The sequence below is a fragment of the Giraffa tippelskirchi genome, chromosome 9 (genome assembly GCF_054371585.1).
Source record: "Giraffa tippelskirchi isolate mGirTip1 chromosome 9, T2T-mGirTip1v1.2.pri, whole genome shotgun sequence".
In the NCBI taxonomy this organism is placed as follows: Eukaryota; Metazoa; Chordata; class Mammalia; order Artiodactyla; family Giraffidae; genus Giraffa; species Giraffa tippelskirchi.
In genome coordinates, this window is record NC_137283.1 from 124,929,980 (window position 1) to 124,956,559 (window position 26,580).

General features: G+C 39.1%; 1 long non-coding RNA gene across 3 annotated transcripts in view; it reads right to left on the reverse strand.

Moving 5' to 3' along the window:
* The window catches only part of LOC145520957 (uncharacterized), a 315,163-nt gene that overhangs the window by 192,966 nt on the left and 95,617 nt on the right, over positions 1-26,580 (reverse strand). Inside the window, exons 4-5 of one of the 3 annotated variants that reach the window (XR_014064948.1) lie at positions 10,518-10,842; positions 9,338-9,411 (exon numbers count right to left, since the gene is read on the reverse strand). The exons of the other annotated variants lie outside the window; for them this stretch is intronic. This is a non-coding gene — a long non-coding RNA (uncharacterized LOC145520957). The remainder of the gene's footprint in view (positions 1-9,337; positions 9,412-10,517; positions 10,843-26,580) is intronic. 3 annotated transcript variants of the gene reach the window in all.

Sequence of the window (26,580 nt, forward strand, 5' to 3'; positions counted from 1 at the left end):
CTGCCTGGCAACACAAGCCAGAGTGCAGCGGAGTTCATGTCCTCTGAATAGATTTGAACCAGTGACAGCAGCAGACAGGAAGGCTCAGCACATAAACCCCACACCTTTTCTTCCACTAAGACTGTCCTGAGCTGTACTAGTAACAGAATATCTCCTCGGAGATACAGTACTACCAAGCTGTATTTCTCATGAAGCTCAGTAACACACCACCTCCTTCCCTGCCTCATTTCCCTTGTCCCCTCACTCTTGCTGACTTGGTACTGCACTGCCCACCCCAGTAAAGCTTCAGCAGCTTCTCCTCAGATGTTCTGTTTTCTAGGAATCAAGGATAAGACAGTTTCAGACTTCCCAGAAGTTCTGTGCAGTTAATCATCTCTGGACCAGTAACTCTTCTCAAACAGTATTTTCCCAGAACATGAGTGCATGTGAGACATAACTGTTTTTTAATATTCCTTTCTTCAGCATCTCTGTGGGCACCTCCAATTCAGTGATTAATTTTGGAGTGAAAATTTTATTCACCAATCATTAAAGTAAAAACACTTTTATGGCATCATGTTTAGATTCATTCCTTTGTTTAAGCATTTATTGTTTCAGGCATTCTCTTTACATTTTTAAATTCCCTTGGGCTTTCCTGGTGGCTCAGACAGTAAAAGAATCCACCTGCAATGTGGGAGACCTGGGTTTGATCCCTGGGTTGGGAAGATCCCCTGGAGGAGAGCATGGCAACCCACTCCAGTATTCTTGCCTGGAGAATCTCACTGGACAAAGGAGCTTAGCGGGCTATAGTCCATGGGGTCATAAAGAGTCAGACACAACTGAGAGATTAAGCACAGCACAAGGAGGTAAAACATAACATTGTTCAACATAATTTGTGTAAATTAAATGATTTGATTGATTAATTGGGATTGATCTAACTGTAACATTGTGGTCAGCAAAGACAGTATACATGTCTGAATAAAATTCCCCTACATCCAACATAGGATCTGAAAAACTGAGGTGTCAGGAAACAGGAAAATGGTGTAAAAAGATGAGATGGGTGAACAAGGCAATAAAGCACACTTCAGACTTTACCTAGGGAAGAGACCTACTTTTACAAAATAATAAGTAGGTTTCATTGCTTCATTCTAAATCATTAGTTTATCTGAGAGGTTTCTATAAACTATTTTTAAAAGAAATTCATTACACACAAATAGAGATTTATAAAAGTGAATTCCTTTGCTGTGTTCTCACTGCCATTTGGAATACTTCATTGGCCAAGACCTTTTTGGTCTCTACCGGCTGAAATGGAGGGCAGAATAGAAGACTAGGGAGCATCTCTAGAGCAAGAAGGAGAACCTTCTGGAAGACACTGCTGCTGTGAATGGTCATTAAATACTTTTGCTACTGCACAGTCTATAAATCACCATGTGACTAGAACCAAATTTCAAGTCCCATAAATAATAGCAGGCTTATGTCTAAGGGCCAGGGTAGAAATTTGAGAACATGTAGATGGTGATTCACTTGGCATGACTCACAAAGCAACTGTGTGAACATAAAATTTTGAAAAGATAAATCAAAAATTGTATTCAATCTGAGATTTCATAGCCACTCACCATAAGCAGTTAGTTAATCTTCACTGATTCATAATTCCCATATTATTCCCAAACTAGTTGTGGTGTCAGGTACACAAACTAAGAAAAAGCCTTGGTTTTAGCAATCAATTTTTCCTTAAAAACTATGTGTTGCTCCTTTATGAAACAAAATTCTTGACCCTTTTTCTCTTCTTTTGTGTCTCTTTTTAATTTCCTCATTCACCTCATTTTAGCCAGTTTGTATGCTATCGTGCTCAGGCATACTCATTTTTCTTGACAAAATGAGTATGCCTATTTAACCTCTTGGTCATGGAATGGTTTTCAGGTGATATACTTATTCAAAATTTCTTCATGATCTTTACCTGGAAACTGACCTTCATTAGGTTTAAGGTATACTTACATATATAACCTGGTTTGACACTTTTGACTAACTTGGCAGCTCACACACTTGATTCATAGCTGCCTTCTGGCATTTCCAGAAAGAATTTTGCTGAGTGTCTTGATTGGATAGAGAAAAGTAGCTTCTTTGAGCAGATGTAGAAAGCTTTCTCAGACATAATCATAATACTCTATGTTTGATTTCCTTCTAACATTTAAAAATATTTTCACATCTATTCTCTCATTTAGTGCCTGGTTTGATGTGGGGAAATTAAGGGAGGCCAGAGTAAAAAGAATAAAAGAAGAGAAACTTAAGGCACCCAGGAGAAATTTGCTTTACTAGAATATATGGGAAGGAGAATTTAGAGACCACAAGGGAACATAAATAGAGCTGTCATGCTGGGAAACTCACCAGAAATATCAATACTTTAACCTATTGATGGAGAACTGTGAGGAACTGTTAATACTTCATTATATTGGAAGGTGTAATCATTCTTATTTGATATGGTATGTTTCAACTTACAAGCTCAAAATTTGTTCTATGGTACACAGACTAGCATCAGGATTTGGAGCATGGTCTGGTCCCAAACAAATCAGGGTTTTGAGCTTTAACTCTGCCACTTACAAGCTGTTTGACCTCAGAAGAGTTACATGTCTTTTAGACCCAGTTTTCTCATCTGTCAAACTCATCAGTTTTCTCATCTCATACTGTAATGGGATCAATGCCATAAAGTTATTGTAGGATTACATGAATGTAAAGTGTTTATACAATGTCTGTTGAATACTAAGTGCTCAATAAATGGCAGCAACTGCTACACAGTATATACATATGTTTTTGGTATTATCTTTTTCAAAAGAGCCTTGGGAAAGAATGACTAGGTGATAGTCATAGCCAAACAAGAATCTCATCATGGTCAATAAAAAGATTCTCTTTATTGAGTTTCATCAGTTCTCCCTATCTTTGGGCAACTCTTCTTCTTTATGGAAATGAAAATTAAGTGATGAAGTAATTCAATTAATTAGATGAGTATAAGATGTCTATGGCCAGTTCCAGATGCATGGATATACCAACTCTACCCCTAACTCTACCACTGTGGAGCGAGAAGCAATGGCCTATGGACACTTCTGACTCTTCTCTAATCAAAAGTTGGTGGTGAATCCAGAAAGGATCATTTAAGTACAGATTAAGAACTTCATTCTAATAGGACCTTTCTGTTCCTTCTCCACTCCACGTCATCTCCTCCAAAATATACCTATCCTTTTTATTGGAGGAGGTGATACTTAACTAGCACCTACATTGGCTAAGAATTGTTTCCATACGTGCTTGAATAACTTGCAAAGGTGTCACTGATCTCCAGCAGCAGCTACAAGGCTCTATAGGCTCCTACTTAGTCCATCACTTGGAAATTCATTTTAACAAGTGAAGTGGAGTACTATGGAAACCCTTCTTGGATTTGAACTATTATATGTGCTAATCATGGTCACTCTTACAAAACCTGAGCCCTTGAGCCCTTCTTCCTCTAAAAAGATTGCTACTTGGGGTCCAAGTGCACGAAAGACAATTTCTGTGCTTTCTAGCCTGAGCTTCACCTGCTGAGTTCAAAGACTCTTTTTCTCCTTAAACAACTTAGTTACAAATAGAAACACAGCCCTGCATTTATCTCATTAGAAGAATCCAGTCTCCAAAGAAACCTTATGTGTTTCCTCATCCTACAAAGACAGGCCAGGTGCCTCTGTCTGGTTTATAATTAACATTGCCCAAGGACTAAATTAGTCTTTTATTTCTAGATAAAGAAAGCTTACAATATAGTGTGTAAAATGAGATCAGGCTCAATGCATACATTCCTCTCCCTGAAACTGAGTACAATCATATTAAGTGAAGTGCCAGATGTAGGGTTCAGATTATATTTTCAGTTACTAATTTTAAGTATAACTAAATCTCTTCTGGGTTGGCAGTGAAGAGGAAAGAGTTAAGCAAGCTCAGGAACAAATTTTTTAATGGCTCCTAAAACAAAATCTTCCTTATAAATTAGCATTTGTTGTTTTAGTAGCCACAATGTCAGAAGCTAGACTATAATTTGGTCTATAATACTATAGATTTTCAAACTTCCTATTTATTCATGTATTTCCCAATGGTCATTTAAAATGCCCTCCGCAGAGCCAGTAGTAAGATGCCTAAGAAAATTGCTATTAACTTCATTTTGAGTTAAATGGAATGGAAACAAAGAAATTGATGTGGCTGAAAAATGCCAATGTCAGAGGGCAAATCAAGGATGTCTTAAAGAAAATTCCCTTTAAAAAGAGATGGGACCACCCTGGAGAAAGAGCAGCATTGCCTGCATTGTCTATCTAGGGCCTTATCAACAAAACTTTCCTCCCTGATCATGTGCTTGGTCGCTCAGTCATGTCCAACTCTTTGCAACCCCATGGACTGTAGCCCAGGCTCCTCTGTCCATGGGGATTCTCCAGGCAAGAATATTAGAGTGGGTTGCCATGCCCTCCTCCAGGGCAATGGATCCTAAATGGGCAAACACCCCCTCAACCTCCTCAGCTTTTCTAGTTTTCAAGCATGATTTTCTTTCAGACAACACAACCATCAATTCTCTCTGCTGTCTTCTGGGAGATGCAGAAGACTGTTCCCTGCCCTTCTCTTCACTCATCTCTGTCCCTACATCTGCTACTTGCTGGCTAGCTCCAGGAAGGGGCTCTCAATCTGTCCACTTCCATTTCCCTGTGCCTCTCTGCTGATTCTTCTGATCTTCCTTTCCCTGTCTTGATTCTAAGAACACTCACAACCACTCACCTTGATCATCCCTCTTAGCATGAGTTCTCTTCACCACACCATCCCAAATCTGCAATGGAGTCTCACCTATTCTGGCCTTGGTCTGATCCCCCTCCTTGGTGTCAATTAGACCGGTGCTTCTGAAATATGCGCATGCACACATATCCCCAGGATCTCGCTGAAAGGCATATTCTGACTCACTATTTCTGAGATGGAGCATGAGGCTCTGCATTTCAATCAAGCACTCAAGCAATGCTTTTGCTGCTGACCCCGGAACCACACCTTGAGTAGCAAGGATATAGCATCACAGAAGATGTGGACATGGAAACCCAGCTGCCTCTAGCTTTGTCTGCTTCTTGTTCCACTTACCTCTGGATTTTTAGCAATCCTTTCCCTTCTATGGCAAGTACAACATTGAGCCTTTATAAATTTTGCTCCAGTTATTTCAGTGTTCAAAAAGCACATTCAAAATAGCTCACTGCACCCACAAGCACCCTTCTGTCCCTTCGCTTGTTCCAAGACTTGTGGAATCCATCAGTGCTCTGGAGGAGAGAAGCTTTGAAATGTAATTGAACAGGGGGCGCTGCCTAGCATATCAATGAATCCTGTACGGGTTTTTTCCCTCTTTTGTTATTCACTGAATTTTTGAAAGATAAAAACAGACTGGAAATAAAATTAAATTTCCAGGTGCTCTTGCCTCAGTCATTTACTTCTTGTGAGCACCTTCAGGTGCCAACTTTCTCTGAGCCTCAGTTTCCCCAAACATAAAGGAGAGGATTTTCTCCTCAGCTCTGTTAGAGTAGGATTTACAGTCTCTAGTGAAACCTGCTACGGAAAGATGCTATAAAAAATGTCGAGTATTACAGATCACATCTGCACCAAGACCGGAAACTTTTTTTTTCAACAGAAAAAGGACTTAGTGTTCATTCTCCATGTTTTTTTTCCTCTAATGAGGTATGGAACTATGCAGACCATAATGACTACAGCTTAAAGGGTAGGTTCAGTTACTATGTAATCTCATAAATCTCTCCTAGCTGTAAGTAACAGCTAACCTCTACTTCCTCTGATATTTTATTTACCCTGTAAATCAGCTCTATTCTTTCACTTCACACAAAGGGAGTTGGGAACCCCAACTCTCACAGGAATGCCAAGGCAGACAAGCCGCTTTGTGTGTGCCTCTGATCCAGGAACCCCCACTGCAAAGCAGACTACCCCCGCCCCAGATGCAGGGCATGGAATCCCATCAATCACCTAAGGAGGGTTATGCCAGCGAAGTCCTGGGAGGTGAGGAAAAGACAGGGCTGAAAACGGCAGCTGCCTGAATTTCTGCAGCACAGCTAGCCAGAACTGAAAATGGAATCATAGAAGTGAAAACATTAGTGAAAAACAATTGATTGGCATCCAAGCGCGTATCTTACTTTCTTTGACTTTACTTTCAATTAACTTCAGTCACGCCTGTGCATGTGTGGACACAATGTGAGCAAATCTGTAGTTTCCCTTTAGTGCAGCTTTGCTCTCTCCCTGGAGATCTGTTCCGGCTGGGGTGAAGTGCTGTGGCTTCCTCCCTCTCCGGAGGTGCAGGATGCCCAGTGGCTAGGATCACTGCCCCGTTCCATGGAGCTGGAGAGGAGCTTTGACACCCCTCCATTTGTCTTCCTCCACCCACCACTATGATTCAAGCAGAAGATAGGGAAAGATACATGGCATAAGTAGAATTCTAAGAAAAAAGACTTGATTTTTTTTAGCTTATTTATTTGTTTTAATTGGAGGATAATCACTTTACAACATTGTGATGGTTTTTGCCATACATCAGTATGAATCAGCCTTAGGTACACTTGTGTGCCCTCCATCCTGAACCCCCCCTCCTACCTCCTTCCCCACCCTAAGACTCAATGTTAACCTGTTCGATAGACAACTTTGATTCCAGTCTATTAGTGAAAAGCAAAATTGTCCCTAAACTGCTTACAGGAACATCTTTCCAGAACCAGTATAATGAAATCCAGTACCCTTTAATTTTGTTATCGGTCATTTAGTATCCAATTTCACAGACTTCAAAGGGAGTTTAATCACACTATGAAGAGAAAGGCATATAATAAAACTATTTACATGACTCCTGTTGCAACTATGGGGAGATGAAGAGAGAAGATAAGAAAGCAGGGAAACAAACGAAAGGAGAAAGCCAAGGTGAAAATGAATAGTACTAGAGGTCAAAGGAAACTATGAGGTCAAAGACAAGATAGAATAAGTCTCAAGACATATGGAATCTGGTGTTTGGTTTTGAATTAGACCCAGGATAAACTTAGAAGTTAGATAAAGGAGCTCAAAAATAAAGACCAACAGAAAAAATAGAGAAGTGATCAATTTTCTTAAATCACTTTTTGATGGTCTAAGTTTTAAATAAACTTTATCTATAGCATTAGTGTCTACTGGATGTTTAGTGTGTGCAGTGTGTGTGTGTGTGTGTGTCCATGATGGTTTCAGAGACATAAAACTCTGATTTTCCCATAAGTTTGGATCACTGACTCATGCTATGGCTACATGGACAATTTCTAAACTGAGTGTTTTCTAAAGACCAAAACAAAACTATAACTGCACTCTGCAAAAAACATCCCAGATTCCTTTCAGCCTGGCTGTCTCCCACGAAGATAAGAAAATTCTACGCTGCTTGTCCAACCCACACTGAATCCTGATGATTCGCCAGCTCACACCCAGCTGGCAGCTCTCTCTGCTTTTAGCTTCTATACCAAATAGTACAGTGGAGAACACTGATTATACCTCTCAAATCTACCAGAATGTATCTTTTCAACCACCTAGAAATTGAAGAAAACTCATAGTTTTGTATTACTGATCTGAGATTTGAACCATTGTGCCAGTCCCTTCTTTTAAAGGTCATAATTCTGTGTTCACTTATAATCCCAATTTCCTTCATGTACAGTTCAGTTCAGTTCAGTCACTCAGTTCTGTCCAACTCTTTGCGAACCCATGGATTGCAGCACACCAGGCTTCCCTGTCCATCACCAACTCCCAGAGTTTACTCAAACTCATGTCCATTGAGTCGGTGATGCCATCCAACCGTCTCATCCTCTATCATCCTCTTCTCCTCCTGCCCCTAATCCTTCCCAGCATCAGGGTCTTTTCCAATGAGTCAGTTCTTTGCATCAGGTGGCCAAAGTATTGGAGTTTCAGCTTCAACATCAGTCCTTCCAATGAACACCCAGGACTGATCTCCTTTAGGATGGTCTGGTTGGATCTCCTTGCAGTCCAAGGGACTCTCAACAGTCATCTCCAACACCACAGTTCAAAAGCATCAATTCTTCAGAACTCAGCTTTCTTTGTAGTCCAACTCTCACATCCATACATGACCACTGGAAAAACCATAGTCTTGACTAGATAGACCTTTGTTGGCAAAGTAATGTCTCTGCTTTATGCTGTCTAGGTTGGTCATAACTTTCCTTCCAAGGAGTAAGTGTCTTTTAGTTTCACGGATGCAGTCACCATCTGCAGTGATTTTGGAGCCCAAGAAAATAAAGTCAGCCACTGTTTCCCCATCTATTTGCCATGAAGTGATGGGACCGGCTGCCATGATCTTAGTTTTCTGAATGTTGAGCTTTTTCACTCTCATCTTTCACTTGCACCAAGAGGTTCTTTAGTTCTTCTTTAGTTCTTCTTCATTTTCTGCCATGAGGGTGGTGTCATCTGCGTATCTGAGGTCATTGATATTTCTCCTGGAAATCTTGATTCCAGCTTGTGCTTCATCCAGCCCAGCATTTCTCATGATGTACTCTGCATATAAGTTAAATAAGCATGGTGACAATATATAACCTTGACATACTCCTTTTCCTATTTGGAACCAGTCTATTGTTCCATGTCCAGTTCCAACTGTTGCTTCCTGATCTGCATACAGATTTCTCAAGAGGCAGGTCAGGTGGTCTGGTATTTCCATCTCGTGAAGAATTTTCCAGTTTATTGTGATCCACACAGTCAAAGGCTTTGTCATAGTCAATAAAGCAGAAATAGATGTTTTCCTGGTACTCTCTTGCTTTTTTGATGATCCATCGGATGTTGGCAATTTGGTCTCTGGTTCCTCTGCCTTTTCTAAAACCAGTTTGAATATCAGGAAGTTCATGGTTCACGTATTGCTGAAGCCCGGCTTGGAGAATTTTGAGCATTACTTTACTAGCATGTGAGATGAGTGCAATTGTGCGGTAGTTTGAGCATTCTTTGGCATTGTCTTTCTTTGGGATTGGAATGAAAACTGACCTTTTCCAGTCCTGTGGCCACTGTTGAGTTTTCCAAATTTGCTGGCATATTGAGTACAACACTTTCACAGCATCATCTTTTAGGATTTGAAATAGCTCCACTGGAATTCCATCACCTCTACTAGCTTTGTTCATACTGATCCTTCCTAAGGCCCACTTGACTTCACATTCCAGGATGTCTGGCTCTAGGTGTAGAGTCCAGTTTAAAGAGGATTTTATGCTTTTTTCACTTTTCTTGTGTATAAGTGCTTCTTATGCATAATTTTTAACTTTAAGAACATTTGATGTTGCTTCTTTATTGAAAGGGGGTAAAAAATGCTCATAAAAATAGATGGAGAACATCTCACCTGACATCAGTATTTATTCACCCATGTATTCATTCATGCAACACACCTTTGCTGGGTTATGTAGGCACTTGACCCTGATGGGGAGACAAAAGTAGAATATGTATTCCAGAAGGGTTATATTAAAAGTCACCACCGGAAAAAGCTGGGGGAAGACTACACGGGACTCTGTACAACTTTTTGAAGCCTCCTGTGAGTCTATAACTATTACAAAATAAATAGTTTTGTTTTTTTCTTTTAAATAGGGTGACCAACTGTCCAGGACTCGATCCATTTTGGCACTAAAATTCCCTCATCCTCGAAAACCCCTTAGATCCTGGAAAATCAGAACAACTGATCACTTTATAAAATGAAGTAAGTATTGTCTCTGTCTTAAATTACTTTATATCTAATAAGAACATAATAAATTAGTAGAAGGAAAAATATTGGTAATGCATGGTACGTGTGTGACTGGACCTAAATCTTTCACCAGTGATAGATATCACTAATAGATATCACTAATAGATCACAGATTTGTTTCCTGAGCTCAAACACAGCCTCAGAATCCTTCCAGATAGCAACTATTTTTTTCTTTTAATTTTAAAATCCATAAGCTCTTAAAATAAGAATATAAATTTTTAAATCCATAAATTCTTTAAGATCCATAAGTTTTGAATATCCATAAAAATAAAAAAATCCATTTTATTTGTTTTTCTTTCCTTCTTCCTTTCTTTTTGGCTACATGTCATCTGGGATCTTAGTTCTCTGACCAGAGATTTAACCCATGCCCCTTGGAGTGAAAGTGCAGAGTCCTAACCACTAGACCGCCAGGCAATTCTCCCCAGATACCAACTATCAATGAACTGGAATTGGCAACAGAATTGAAACCTATATGCTATTCTTGCATTCTTCTACAGCGTCAAAGAATTTTTCAGGCATTTTTACTTTCATAGACAAGCTTAAGAAGAAAGCTCCAATTTCCAGGCCATGCTCTGCTCTTGACTGGAAAAATAAACAACTATTAAGAGTTGCTGGGCATCCCTGGTGGCTCAGTGGTAAAGAAACCTCCTACGAAAGCAGGGGACACTGGTTTGATTCCTGGTTTGGGGAGATCCCACATGCCTCAGGACAACTAAGGCCATGTGCCACAACTACTGAACTAGTGCTCTAGAGCCAGTGAGCCGCAACTACTGGGCCCACTCACCGCAGCTACTGAAGCTTGCATGCTTAAAGCCCGTGCTCTGCAACAAGAGAAACCACTTCCGTGAGATGCCTGCGCTCCTCTACTAGAGAGTAGCCCCCGCTTGCTGCAACTGAAGAAGGCCCACAGGAACCACCGAAGACCAGCGCAGCCAAAAAATAAAATAAATAAATAAATCTTTTTAAAAAAACAAGTTACTGTGCATAGTTTTGTGTTTCTTCTTCAATGTCCACTCAATATTGTACAGGTGATCCAAAAATTAGTCATTTGTTGTCGATCTTAAAATCACAACACTTTTCGGAGATGCTCTTTAAACTCCAACATATTTCTAGGAGAAATATACATATAGAAGTAAATCTTTTTTTCAGTGAAAGTAGTGATAGACTTTCCCAGCATATGGTTTATTTTTTTTTTTTAATGTACAAAATAAGCTTCAGACCCTCAGCATCTGTGTATGAGAATAAAACTACATACAGATTCACACTCTTACATTGTTTCTGTACTTCCTCTTTCTTCTATCCATCTTTCAGACAAATGAGTAGGCAAACAACATCTACTTCAATCATATTAAGTACAAGTATACTTGACAACAGTGAAAGCTTTCATTCTAATATACATACAGTGCTCCAGACTGGAATCTAACCCTGCAACATCTTTCAACATTTAACGCAGGAGAGCATTAAAGAGGTTTTAGAGTCACAGTGGGTTAAGTTCAAAGCCTGGCCCTGCCATTGTCTAACTGTGTGATATTACTCTCCTTGAGCTCAGTTTCTTTACCTATAAAATCATCAGTCTGGACTCACTGAGTTACTGAAATATTCAATGAAACTGCGTGCATAAAGTACATGTAAAAAATAATAGTATTCACTTATTTTGTTATTATTGCTACAGTTAAATGTATGTTGTTTTCCCAATAACAGCTGAATCAAAACCTGTTTACATCACTAGACCATCAAAACTTTTTAGAATTTTAATTTCTTTTATTTATTTACAATTAGCTTAGTTTTACAGCATCTCTATAACTAGTACTCATATGCCATACAATATAAATCATCATATTTCAATAAATATTTTTCAATGTCTGCTCAACATTCAGACTGTGTATATGCCCCTGAAACACGGTTGAGAGGATGCCCACCAGTTGCCATAATTGGACAAAACTGGAAACAAATTCAAATTTCAAATAAAAGATAACAGGTTTTCCTCTTCTAAATGATCAAAGAGTGAACTCTCTAGTCCCTTAGCAGCATTTAAGTGAATGGGTGATAAGCATTTACTTTCAACTTTTAAATCTTTGCATTAAACTACAAGAATGAGATTTTTAAAGAAATGAAACACTAAAGGATTGAAATGTTCTCTCTCCCTCCTTTACACTTGTCCAGGACATAGGAGATTTTTCAAAAAATGCTGTTGCCAACTGGCTGAAAAGCAAATACTATTGCAATTAAATTCACATATTTGGTAAATGATATAATTTCTAATCAATTCACTCAATTCAGTAGATCTCTAAATATTCAGTAGTGTGATGGGAGTGCATATTACAAATAATGTATTGTTTGAACCTGGTTTCCTTTGATCTTATTGAGCATTTGAATTTCATGACTAATACACATATATTTTTAAACTGAGTTTATACCCCCAGTATGATGTTTGGCCTAATTAAGAAGCTTAAAATGTGAACTATAGAGAGGTTCTAAAAATAAAATTCAGTCATAAGTCTCTATTATTAATTTAGATATTATCTCAAGTAGCACATATGCAAAGGCTACAAAAATAATGTACAAATGAACAGACGAGCTAAATCAATCTGATCATGTAGGTGTTAAAGTTTCCTTCTGACTCGCCCTGCGGTTGAAAAGATCAAAGTGAGGCCTGGAATTATCATTGCATTGGTCTCAGTCATCCTAGTTTCACAGTGTTCAGTCACTCTGTGTGTTCTATATTCAGTGCAGCTGTTGTTGTGACTCTTGAGATGTTAGACTCACTAATAAGTTATTTTCCAGTCTTTTGGCAAGAACGGGGCTATAAGAGAAATGGCTTGTCTTGATGTGTTCCAGCTGGAAGTAAACATGTTCTCCCATTGAAAAACAGGTCATTGCCTGGAGGCTTCCAAATTTTGCCTAACTGAGCACTGGATTAGGAGTTGCCAAGGAATCCAATGGTTATATGTGATTAAGGAAACAGAGGGACATACTGATTCAAGCCCCAGGAAGAGGTTAAGAACTCTTAATTTCAATCCCAGATTTCCTTGCTAACATGTTTTACAACCTTGAAAATGCCACTTAGCCTTTGGCTGTGCTTCCATAGCCATAACCCTAATTATTTAATATTTATTGAACACTCATAAAGCACTGGTTCCTGAAGAGAACATAAAGCAAAAGCAACTAGCTTTGTCACTCCAGTGTTTATTTTATAAAGATCCCATTAGCAGTATTTCACAGCCTACCACTTTGAAAATGCACTCTGTACTACTAAAGATCACTCAAAATTTAGAGAATATTCATTAGTGATTTTTCATCAAGACGAAAGAGAGCAGATGGAATTGGCTTACATTTTTGACCCAGTGCACAATTCCAAGAAATCTTTGATTCAGAACAAAATAAATGAAAGACTTTATTCTGATAACTAACGACTGCACTATGAAGATGAACCAAGAAAACATCCAAAACATGGGGGCACTTGTGAGGCTGTAATTCCTTGTCTTTGACTTAGTTAGGATTTAATGTATTTTCACTTATTTTGTCAAAGACACATTTGTGTTGAAGCCAAGGGAAAAGCAGCGCTCGCCCTCTGCAGTGAGGAGGCTCTCTTATGTTGAAATGCACACCCCATTTACCTTGACCCATGTCACCAATTCACTCTGCCCTAATCTAGCAAACACTATTTGCATAGATAGCACCAAAGTTCCTAAGAACTATTTGGATCTGCCACTGTGAACAGTCACAGGCATTTGCGATACTCAACATGATACCATGGTGTTGCAGCTTATTCATGGATGTGTATGACTGATTGGTTTTCCCTGCAGTGAGGAACTGTTTTCAACAGCAAATCATATAGGCCAGGATCTTTAAAATAGTTATGCTGGAGGTTTTATTCTTTCTGTTGTGCTTGAAATCCTTGTTTCAAAATGAGGTTCTGTGATTACTTATCCTAGCCTTGGAAGCCATGGAAAAATGCTACATTTGAGGAAGACGATTAAAGAAGACGACACAAGCTAGAAATCATTTAACCAGCTAGGAGAATCATTTTTATCTATTTCGGATTCAGTGTGTAAGTACAATATGCAGAAAGTATTTGTTCTTTCATTCCCTCTTCATGCTTTAAATTTTTATAAGAAATGTGCTATGCAAAGATGGATATGAATAAAGGTAAAAAACAGTTAAAATATCTAGTCATCTAACTCCTTTTGCTTTCAAAATTACATCCTTGAAAACCTATCAGTTTAGTCCCTGCTACCTCACACTGTATGATTATTTGCGAAGAGCTATCCTAAAGTTCACTTTAGTGCTACCTGTGAAAAAATAATACAAATAATAGATTGCAAAGTCAGTAAATTTATCTAGTGTCATTAAAGAATAAGAAGTTCCCTGTAGAAACATTTACTTCTTCAAGAACCCAAACTTTTATTGGACATCATTTCAAGTTTTCATAATGACAGTGTGAGCATTATAAAAATAATTACTGCAAATGCTCTAATATAATAGTAGCCTCACAACTATTAAACATGCAAGCCCTTTGGCCCTACACCAAATGGTCCCAGGCTGCTTTGTAATGGAGGATTCTATGGCCTCAGACTTTTCTACCTTTCACTGTGAGCTGTTGTCATTTTTCAGTATTTGGACTCTCACAGCCCTGCCTCAAGACTACCTTTGCTTCAAAGGTGAAGTTGGGGAAATAAGTAAACTCCTTATAAGTCTGGACTCCCTGCTCAGTCTGTCTCCATTGGAAGAAGATTTCAGATAGGATACTGAATTACAAAATGATGGAACAACTAAACAGAAAGCAATTAGAGGTGCGCAAGTTGTTTTCTGCTAGCACTGTATACTAGTCGTTATTTCCTATCTGATCTTTGTACAAAATGCTTTCTCTGTAGATTTAACACTACGATCTTGTCTTTACCAGACCTCTTCTGCTTTATCTATTTCTCTAGTTTCCCAAAAAGATTTCAAATCTTAATCCTATACCCTCAAAGTTCTACCCACTTTTGTATGGACATCCGATGGCCCCATGGGTTAGATTTTCTGTTCCAGTCATACAGGTCTTGGATGAAGTTCTAACAGTTTTACTGGATTCAAGGCAAGTTTGTTTTGAACACTAGTTATAACCAGTAGCTATAGCTTCTAATGTTAAAAATGATCCTTTGAAAACCTCATTAGAGAAAATCTCATGACTTATCTGTAAGACCCTGCCATGGCTGAGAATTTGATTCTTAGCCTCTCATTTAGTTCAATGAGCCAAGACAGGCTGTCCCTGACAAACATTACCATCACCTCGGCACACAGTATAACAAAGCCAAGGAAATTCCAAACTGCCATCCATCACCCATGTGAGAGAAATACTTTATGACCTTTCAAGTGGGCCTTTGTCCATTAATACAGCTCTCTGACAATGCTCTCAACACATTTATTCATGGTGGATTTGACTCTTGGCTCACTGAGATCTAAGGGAAGTTAAAAACACAGAAGGGCCATTTTTATCGCTTATTTCTCTGGGAGCCTAGAGAATTTGTTTAGGAATCCAAGTCCTATGGCCTCAAGTACTCAAACTGTCACTAACACACAGCAAGTTCATAGACCGGTGAAGACCGCACAGACCTCTCAGTTTCCCCCTAGGGGAATCAAATCTGTCCTACAGCTGTGCAGAGATACATTTTAATAGCAGCACTATTCTTTAAAATTACTGTCTGTTTCAAGACTAATTTTACAAAGGAGTCTGTGTGACCATCAAGTCAATATATTCTTTTGCAGCATGCAGGACTCATTTCACTTTCAAAGTTAGGGTTCTTTAAAGCCACATTATTTTTCTCTTGCAGGACAGCGAGTCGGTTAGAACTGTTAGAATCACCCTCAAACATGTTTTCACGTTGAGCAAAGGTAGAAGTGGGGATGTGAGCCAAAACTCTCCATCCATAGGAAACATAAAGAAGGCTAATTGAAGAGGTCACGTGTCCAGAAGCCAAAGTGACTTCAGAGGGCCAAGATCAGAGCTTGTCCCTTGGTCGACTGCAGAGGGGGCTCTGTCTTCACCTGGGGGTCAGTGTAAGCCAGGGGTCACACCTGACACTGGAAAGGAGAATAATTATCATGCAGTACCCAACTTTCACATCATGAAAGTCCCACTGAACTATGCCTAGGTGATCAGAAATCATACCTAGGCACCCCCATCACTCCTCCTGCTGGAGCCCCCTGGCCACCCGCCTGTTCAAAGCCCCGGCCAGACCATGGAAGGGACCTGTGTGGCTCCAGCTCTCTGCTTTCTCGTTGGTTGTTCTGTCTCTAAAGAATGGAAAATCTTTCTTTCAACTCTAACACCCACTCCCCATTTCCCTACCCCTTTTCTCCCAAGCAATGTAACTCGAGCTGAAATACAGAGTCACTCACTTTTTTTTTCCCATCCTCTTGCATAAAACCTGAAAGGGGGAGACAAAAGCACCCGTGAACTTTGGAGATTAATACTTCTTCTGGTCCCAGCTGTCAGATTTATTTCTTCTTTGTAGCTAAATCAGGTCATTACGCTACAAATCTTTATTTTAGATGAAAGATTTAAATCTCTACAGAATTGGGGGAGTTTGGAGGTGGGCGAGCATAATAAGCCATCCATAGTAATTGGCTGTAGTTTTATCTGGATGTGTGTATGCAGGCTGCTATCAAATTCCAATAAACTTTTCCTGACCCTCCTCACTTTCTGGAGTCCCTGGGAATCCCAGTAACCAATGCATTTTCCGGGCACTCAGATTGCATCCTCAATTATAAACTGTCTCCACATCTAAGATGTCATGTTTCTACAGAGTACTTTAAACAATCAAAGAAATTAAAAGATCTTTGTGTTGCTTTGGAATAATAATAGTAACTTTTAAAAAAAAGTTTCTGTAACTCAAGCATTTGTCCTTGACGTGTTCTGAATTATTTCCTCAGAATTAAAAAAAAAGAGAAATAAGAGGCAGACATAATAGAAGGCTTAGAGATTCCATTCAGCCGCTTTAAAAGCAAAACCAAAGAACAGCGGTGGCAGCAGAAGTCTGAAAAGGCATTAAGTCATCAGAATCACCATTCAGTTGAACAGCTTTGGAACAGATGTGTCTCCCATCGTCTTTATCCAAAGAACCAGAGAGGGGACGCTGAATATATTAATAATGATAATAAGGCAACCAGCCCTGAGTCAGTGTCGCTTTTAGTCAGGTATTCTTCAGGCAGACTCGTTAAATGGTTCCGAAGCACCCACTGTAGTTTTTTCTTCGTGTGGCAACCTTATTTGCCCCATATTTGGGAGTGGGGTGGGGTGGTAAATGGATGGAGTCCCAAATCAGGAGACTTGTGTTGTACATGCACAGTGGGAAAGTAAAAACTCATCTGTAGTTCTGATTAGGTTGCAAGAGTGCCGTTTGGTTCAGGAGCTCCGAGCACAAATCCAAATTTCTGCAGAGTTTTTTGTATTCAGATCTCTAGGAGGCAGTAATTACTATGATTCTATGTGGTCAGCACCCCGGAGCCTAGGCAATGGTGAGGGCCTGGACTTAGGGACTTTGGAAAATCTCCACTTGCCACATTTTTGCTCATGTTTCCTATTTTCAATTGTTTCAAGAGCAGGATACTCTGAAGGAGGAAAGGTGGAACCTATCAAGGAGCAGGCAAAAAAGCTCTAGGGTCAATGTACTTATGTCAAAAGTCCTATGAGAGCTGTTGGGATCCTGCCATAAACGTTTGAAGTCCTGACTGAGAGAATGGCTAGAAACTAGGGCTGCCCCTGCTTGCAACCTCAAGGCCCCATCTGACAAAATTATCTTTGACCTGGTCCTGTCATAATGTCTGAAATTGCTCCCTCTGAAGACCTTGTCCCTGTTAAGTGCATCCCCTCCAGAAGGTCCCAATTTAAATGCTAATGTTTTGCTCACCCAGTATCAGTCATTAGTTTATCACATTAGCCTTAGTCACCCTGGGAAAATGGAACTTGGTCGGGTAAGCACTAATGAAAGGCAAGGTGAAAGGGATGTTCCAGAACTTGTGTGGGGAGCAAAGATCTGAAAGCAGGTAGTTAAACAGAGCATACTGGGGTTGGAAGCTAGAGTGACAGTACATCCCCCACCCCCTTAGAAGTGGGGTACACAACACGCCTCCCAGGGGAAGTTGCTAGAGGGAAGATTAGGGGAGACTTTAAGCAAGCTTTATCTTCATCATATTTTTGTCTAGAGCTGGTCCTAGCTGGAGCTAAGTAAATCCAATAAACAAGACATAAAATACTAATCCTAATCCTAACAAAAAGAGGTGGTCAAACAGTCCATATGCCTCCAGAAGAAAGAACTCAATTGGGAATTTGAAGCACATACTTGGCCCTTGCCATTTAAGATGATCCACTGCAAACTAGGCCAACTCTATTTGACAGGATGACAGCTATTCCCACAGTGGCTTTGGGATGTTATTTGAAAATCAGATTATTTTTTTAAAGGCAACATCCACTGTTCAGCTAGTTTTTCTTTCAGTTAATCTAAATGGGAACATCTTTATCTGCAAGGGCACAGATACCTTTTTGCGGAGCTCTCTGCAATATACAAATGTGTTGCCTGGTAATGATCTTTCTAGCTAAATTAAGATGTTCTGTACTACAAATGCCTATGTATACAAACAACACGGGTTAGAGAGAGGAAAGAACCATTCATTAGGTGCCTAAAAACACAAGATGAACAGCACAAGATGGCATATTTGTGCAAACCTATTTTTTGAAATATTTAAAATCCAACTTGTTCTATTAATTTTTTAAAATGATGCTTATTCTTAACATGCTCAAATATCTCCCAGAGGGAAAAGCAATCTGCAGAAAAGCTTTTGATCTTCATTCATTTTCAAGCATCTGAAAATTAAAAGACCTGTTGGGGAGATGTTTCGCTCATTTGTTGGCTGAGAGGCACTTTTGTTTTCAATGGGAAGAGAGATGTTCATTTAAATTTGGAGGAATCTCCTTAAATTTAGGAAATAGCAGTGCCTTCGTGTAAATAGGAATATGCGATTTCACAGATATTTTCCAGCGGCTCTCCACGAGAAGAGAAATTTCAGAATATTCAGCAAATAGGGCCGGAACACATGTCCTTTAAAACAGCAGTCCCCAATCTTTTTGGCACCCAGGGATCCATTTCATGGAAGACAGTTTTTCCACAGACTAGGCGGGGGAGAGGGGAGGATGGCTTTGAGGTGATTCAAGTGCATTACATTTATTGTGTAGTTTATTTCTATTATTATTACATCAGGTCCACTTCAGATCATCAAGGAGTAGACCCCAGAAGTTGGGGACCTCTGCCTTAAAGTATCTCTGTGTTAAAGTTTCTTTGCACTTATGGTATCACCTGCTGGCAGTGGGGGAGTCCGTTCTTGGGCAGAAGGAAGATGACTTGGTGAGACAGAATTGTGTAGTGTTGGTAAAGCCAAAGCTTTGTGGTCAAACTGACATGGAGTTGAGTCCTAGTTCTAACATTTCCTAGGTAGGTTTAGGCTGAAGAAGTCACTTAATCCTTCTGAATTTTAGTTACACTATCTGCAAAATGGTCCCAAGAATAATCCCTCCTTTATGAGATTGTTGGTCAACGTTAAAATGAAACAATGCCTATAAATGTTAATGAATGTGAATGCACAGTGCCCTGTGTACAAAAAGTACACACTAAATGACAGCAACCTGCCACATCATGATTCATCACTGAAATTTTAATCAAGGACTATATCAAGCTCATAATACGAGCATTTTTGGTCAAAACATTTTTGTGCAGTGAGGGAGGTTTAAAGTAGGGAATCATTTACATAGAAACAATGCAAGCATTCTCAGATGCTAGTGTGTACTTCTATGGGTGAGTTCTTGAGGCCACACATAAGATGCTCCAGTTCATCATTGCCCTCTACTGTGACGACACATGCCCTTAGCACCAGATCTAGAAAGGAACCATCAATGCTCTCTACAATAGTTGCCCCAGCAGCCTCTGAGATACCTGTGAATTAACTGTGAACTTCTATCTTTGTCATCAAGAGGGACAGAGACAATTTGAAAAGGTTACTGTCACATGTGGCTAAACCCTGAATTTTAGCTAGCCTGCTACAAATATCTTAACAAAACAAAACAAAAAAATCACTGATTTGGCCATGCCTATTCCCACCAAAATCATTTTCCATCTGTCAAAGAGACATAATCTCAACACCATTTGTTGAGTGTCAGCAAAGATATGAATAATCTTTGGTGTCCTTGTTATTTATTCACTAAGGAAGCTAAAGAGCAAGGCCAAATATCCAGAATTCCACTTGTGTTTCTCGTCAGATCTTAGGGATTTTCAGGCATGCCTAAATCATAAGAAAGATCATAAAGTTCATCCCTTATACTTGTACGTATGAAAAAACAGACCACAGAGAGCTGAAGTAATTCACTTCAGGACAGAAGGCTCATTATAGATGAAGCTGTATTAGAAGGCATGGCTCCTGAGAGTCCATCCAGGCCTCTTTGCACTTTCCACACATGACTTAGGAGGAAGACCATTTCTTTTTCTATTCCACAGAAAGAGACTCAGACTTGAGGGGGAAGGCTGAGCGGAAGGGATAATTAGGGATTTGGGGATGGATATGTACACACTGTTATATTTAAAATGGGTAACCAACCAAGATCTACTATATAGCACAGGGAACTCTGCTCAATGTTGTGGCAGCATGGATGGAAGGGGAGTTTGGGGGAGAATGGGCACGTGTATATGTATGGCTGAATCCCTTCATTGTTCATCTGAAACTATCACAACATTGTTAATCGACTATATCCTAATACAAAATAAAAAGAATTTTTAAAAATGTTTTAAATAAATAAAAGGGCAGGAAAAAAGAAGAAAGCCCAGAGATTTGCATCTCTTCTAATTCCAAAGTACATGAGTCATAAGGAAGATTTCCATGGGGAGTTGCAAATCAGATGACTCTAGTAAAACCAGCAATATTATCTAATGTTTATTAAACAGATCAAACTATGCTACCCTTTAAACTTTGCCTAGAATCCTCAATGTGCTATGGTCAAATGATAAAATAAAAGAGTAGGAAACTACTTAAGCAATGAGACAAGGCAGACCATGCTGTATCAGTGATTAATGCACAACTTGAGTATTGGGAGAACTGAGTTGAATTCCACTGATGCATTCAATGAAAGCATTAACTGGTACACTACAATGTTAATAACCCTTTTGATAGACCCAAAATGAATCTGATTTTTAACTATAAAGCTCTTCTGGTAACATGTTTTTGTAAAAAAGGAAAATTACTTCTTTGCAGTTTTCTCTAGGTAGCCCAGTTCCTTCCTCAGTCACTTTTGTGAGGTCAACACACACACACACACACACACACACACACAACCCTCCCACATCTCTCCCTCAGTTCTGCCAAGAATTGAACACTTCTGCAGAAAGGACAGTTGTCGGTTTCTATTTTTTAAACAATTCTGATTTGTGGTAAAGAAGGAAGAAGTCAGAAGTCTCTCTAGGTAGAATGAAGAACTCCTTGGCTACTTCTCAGAGCCGGGAAGGTGTGTCTGTCGGAGGCTGAAGAGAATTGAAATATCAAGTAATAATTTCCCTGTTGTCTTTCAGTCTGAAAACGAATATAGAATTGGAAACGTTGCTTCATGCTTCCTTACCTCAATACCTGCAAAGCTCACATAGCACCCTATAATTCACACAGGGAATGAGATGGCCCGGGGCACTGTGTGAACGAGTCAGGAGCCAGGCAAGGGAGACTGAATTCGAGCTTCCCTGGTGCAGATATGACAACCGTTAGCTTCCACTATTTCTGACTTTTCCATGCTGGCTATATAATTATGTCGCATCTTGAAAATGCAGCAAGGGAAAATTCTATTCAGCTCTAATAATAGAAATGGATAATATTTGCCACTTTAATAGATTATGCTGTGTGGTGAATGAAGGCTGTCTCTTCAGTCACATTATATAGATGAAGTTGATTCGGCAATAGTGGAACATATGGGAATTAGAAAACTAAGCAGACTATGGGAGCAATGTGATTTTAAGAAAGTAATTTAATCTAAATCGTGGTGTTAAATGAAAATCTCATCCATAAAGAATTGTGTGCAGGAGAACCAACTAAATGTCTAAGTAGGGAGTAAAAAGGCAATTTAAAAATTTTTATTTTAAAGTATATTAGACTAAATCCTACTCTATTGAAAAATCAGATCATTTTCCCAAACAAAAGCAGAGTCTACAAACTTAGTAATAGCAATATGCTACACTAGCCAAAAATAGAAGGAAATGCCAAGATGTCCTTGAACTGCAAATGAAAACAAAATGACTGAATTGTATTCTGTATAAACCACAACCAGTATAGGAGAGCAAGAAAAAAGAACTTGAATGAAGATTAGAATAAGGCTGTCTGAGGAGAAGTATGCACCTTCTCTGCATCAGATCTCTCCTTTTTTAAGTGTACAAGAGGCTGCAAATTTCAGATTTCCACCATGGTCGGTAATGAATTTCTCCATCAGAATTCAACTAGGAATTGGCACATGGACACTCACTTGCAGGAAATTACAAATGCTCTGAGCATGTTAGAAACAATTCACTTTTCCCCAAGTCACAGTTAAGGACAACCGACGTCAGCTAGTGTAAAGTGCACCAGTCTGCTTGGGAGGAGTAGGGGGAGTGGGCGTGTATTGGATAAGATGCAGTCAATCTGCAGAAAATAGACTTCTTGAGATCCAAATGAAGTTCAAGAATTGAGAGAGAACATTATCTAAGAGGAACAACAAGTGATTAAGTTTTGTGTTAACACTCAACAATGCTTTATTGTGGCAAGTTGTGCCCTAAGAGCTGAGTGGAGCCTAGCCAGGTAGCACTTGCCTTGCCAGGATCCCAGAGTTGATTATATTACACTTTAGGTCCCCTTGACATTATTGTTCTCATCAGGTCCCCTTCAACACACGTGGGGTAAGTGAGATAACAGAAGATGATGGCTCTCTGTTAAAAGGTGGCCCCAACTCATCTTCAACCTTCATCCACTCACTGTAGCTTTGCTACTTGGATCCCCCCTAGCCATTGCAGCTGCTCTGAATCTCTGGTATAATATAGTAAACAAAAAAAGAGAGCCTCATTATGGAATTCTAGGAAAGAATGCCACCGCTGTGATACACAGAAGCATTATGGAAGAAAATTTGTAGATGTCTACATCAAAATCTGTGAATGTGTACATCATTTTTTTTTTATTATGCTACCTTGTATATTTAAGTGCACCACAGTTGAAATTGAGATTCCCAGGTGGTTCAGTGGTAAAGAATCCACCTGCCAATGCAGGAGACTAGGGTTCAATCCCTAGGTCAGGAAGATCCCCTGGAGGAGGAAATGGCAACCCACTCCAATAGTCTTGCCTGGGAAATCCCATGGACAGAGGAGCCTGGCAGGCTACAGTCTGTGGGGTCACAAAGAGTCACGACTGAGCACATGCATGTACTCACGGGCGCAAGCACACACACACACACAAATACAGTTGAAATTGAAATGCAAATTGTCTAGAAATCACATAGAGCCAAATATGCCTTATACAGACAAGGACAATGCTATATATAACCTACAGAACACCATGAAAACCCTCATTTTCTAAGTGTAAATTGTGGAAGCTAGGATAAAAGAAAGTGTCTCACTTGATTTATAAGCTTTAAAATATTAAAAATAAGGCACTCCAAGAATTTTTGAATACATATATTTTTTTTTTAATTTTTTAGGGGAGTACAAAAACAAAATATTTGAAGAACATGGAATTTTGCCCTACTGTAAATACCAAATCTTTTCTAGAATCAAACCATTCTCTGGGAGTCAGAGACACTGCAAAGGCTCTGACTTAAGTTTTATGAGTAGTAGAGAAGAAGCAACACCCTATAAAGGAAAAGAGATGTGTTGGAGAAAAGAAGGTGAAAAAACATAGATGAGACTGCCTGTTTCATAATTTTGCCCATGGTTCCTCGTAACAGCCATGAGAACACATGTTGCAGCCATCCCATTACAGGGAGTGAAATTGATCCAGGGCCTTAGTCGCTGTCCTGTGAAATCCTTCTGTGTCTTTTGCCTCAAGGCTGTATCATTCACAGACACCTGTCTACCACTGAGCAGGTCCAGCACACTCAGGTGGATAGGTTCCTGCTTCTGAGGAGACATGAGACTCCTTCATTGTCCAAGTTGGGCTCAAGGCCCAGACAAACCTTCCTTAGACTGCACAGCAGTCTAGGGCGCTTCCTCCCAATTTTCTCTCCCTCTCTCTCAACATCAGGCTTGCCTCATGGACTGAATCTCCTAGGCTTATCCGACTCCCTTTCTATTTCCTTTCACAGGCATCTCCCCTAATAAAAGTCTTGCACATTAAATTCCATTGCTCTCTGCCAGAAGACAGCTCACAAGTGACCTAGAAGCCAAAAAGGATTTCTTTGTTTCCTACAAACCCTACTTTGCCTCATACACATAGCCTCCAGAGATTTCTCTCCATTTTCTCCAGAAAAACTGCATGGACTTTAAAAATTCATCCAGGTCAATTTCCCCACCTTGTGAACTGCTCACATCTACTTGGAAGACAATTTTCAAGAACACTTTGAAAAAGCATTCTAATCATAATGAGGCAGTTTTTTCAAAGAGCCAGTTCATTCAGTCAAATATTCATTAAATGTTAGAAGCCAGGTCTTGGTTTGCGGTGCTTTATTTTTAATATTTTAAAGTTTATAAATCAAGTGAAACACTCTCTTTCATCCTAGCTCCCACTCTTTACACTTAGGAAAATGAAGTTTTTCATGGTGTTCTGTAGGTTATAAATAGCATAGTCCTTGTCTATTTAAGGCATATTTGGCCATATGTGATATCTAGACAATTTGGCATTTAAATTTAAACTATGGTGCATTTAAAATATGCAAGATGGCATCAGCCATAAGCTGAGATTCTAAACTTTGGGGTTTTTTATGAATGATGCTTAAAATGTAGCAAGAGGTTAATACCCCACTTGAAATTGTCTCTGTGTCTTTCTATACACAACTGGTTTAACTGTTATGACTGTCAAGATAACTCTTTAGCAAAGAGTTGAGCCAATTGTGCCTTTAGACACAGCTTTAAGTATCCCTACAACAGACAAAAAATAAAAAAGGTTAAACTAGAAAACTTCTAAGGTTTCTCTCAGCTTTAATAACATAGGATTCTATAATTCTAAGGTTTAATGCAGTCAGATACATTGAGTTCTCCCTCCCCAACCACAAGTTCCCTTTTCATGAAATCTGAGTACTATGGAATTTCCTTCTCTAAACATTTTCAGCAACCATAATGATTTAAGTTCTAATATATGAGAATTGAATAGGCCACTCCTGTAACTAGCCTCAGTCAGATGTTCAAGCGTTGGCTCTGAAAAGGTCAAGACCCTCTAGCCTCTGTCTTCCTTTTTTTCTGTTGCTGCTTTGGAGGAAGAAGGATGGAAGAAATCAAAGGGGTTGCAACACAATCTTCTCTAAAGATCATACTTTCTGCAGTCAAAAGTTACTTGCAGAAAGTACCTTCTGAAGAGCCCAAAACACTGAACAGTGGCATTTAACCATGATTAGCCACTAAAGTCCTCTAATGGCAAAATGGACAACTAAACTCAAACTTTTGCTTAAGTGATGAGAAGTGAAGAACCATAGGTTTAAGTATGGAACCCTTGGGACTCAGCTCCCTGCCTTTCCCAACCAACCCCTCCTTCAAAGACCACTCACACTCTGCACCTTCAGAAATCACTGGAAATCAAAGACAAATTAAATACTTGTTATTATCCCTCAAAAGATGAGTAATATCACTGATAGTCTTACTAACTAGTGTGATAACTATTTTATGTTTTAGTATCTATTTTAATTACACATATACACATTTTGTGCATAAATATATACACACTTGCATATTGATATATATAAGATATATATAAGCTTTGACACATTAACTCTTTAAATCTTGCTGTTCCTATTCTCTTTCTCCCAGGCCCTTTGTCCCATAGCGAAAAAATAAGTAAATAAAACTTTTAAGAAACTCTCCCACCATGAAGATTTTAGAAACATTAGCAGGTGAAATTAAATTTATAATTTCTAAATACCTGTAAATGCAGGAAAGATTTCTTTTAAAGTCCTCAAATTCTGTTCAAGGCTACCACTTTTTCAACTCTATACACATAGTTGTTTTATAAAAATTAAATCATTGCTTACTACTTTTCTCTCCATACAAAAATTCCATCTTAGAAATTAATTGAACTTGATACCAAAATGTTAATAGCCCAAATATTTTATAATATGCAGTATTTTTATGTCAAATTGATTAGCAACGTTAACAGCATCCTCTTACTCTAGGCTCTACAAGCAATTTAGATATTCCTTATCTTAATTGTGTGACATTGTCCAAACTCATCAAGCAACCAATGCTTTTCATTTGTTTATAAATGTTGGCACATGTGAGCAGTTAGCTTAGTTGATTAGAGGATAGTCTAATGAAACCAAGGTTAAAAATTCCTTCTTTTATTGTTATTAGCCAGATAACCTCTCTTAGTTCTAAGATTAAAGACTCCATCCAGGGACATTCCTAGTGGTCCAGTAGCTAAGACTCCGTGCTCCCAATGCAGGGGACCCAGGTTCGATCTCTGGTCAAGGAACTAGACCCCACTTGCCACAGCTAAAGATCCTGCATGCCACAACTGAGGCCCAACACAGTCAAATAAATAAACATCTAAGACTCCATCCAAAGTCATAGCTACTATCTCAAACTTATGTTGTGGGTCACAATAAGGATTAGATAAAAGACCTTAACACTTTTTTCTTATTGCCTTCATTTAAATAAATATTTAAACGTTGACTA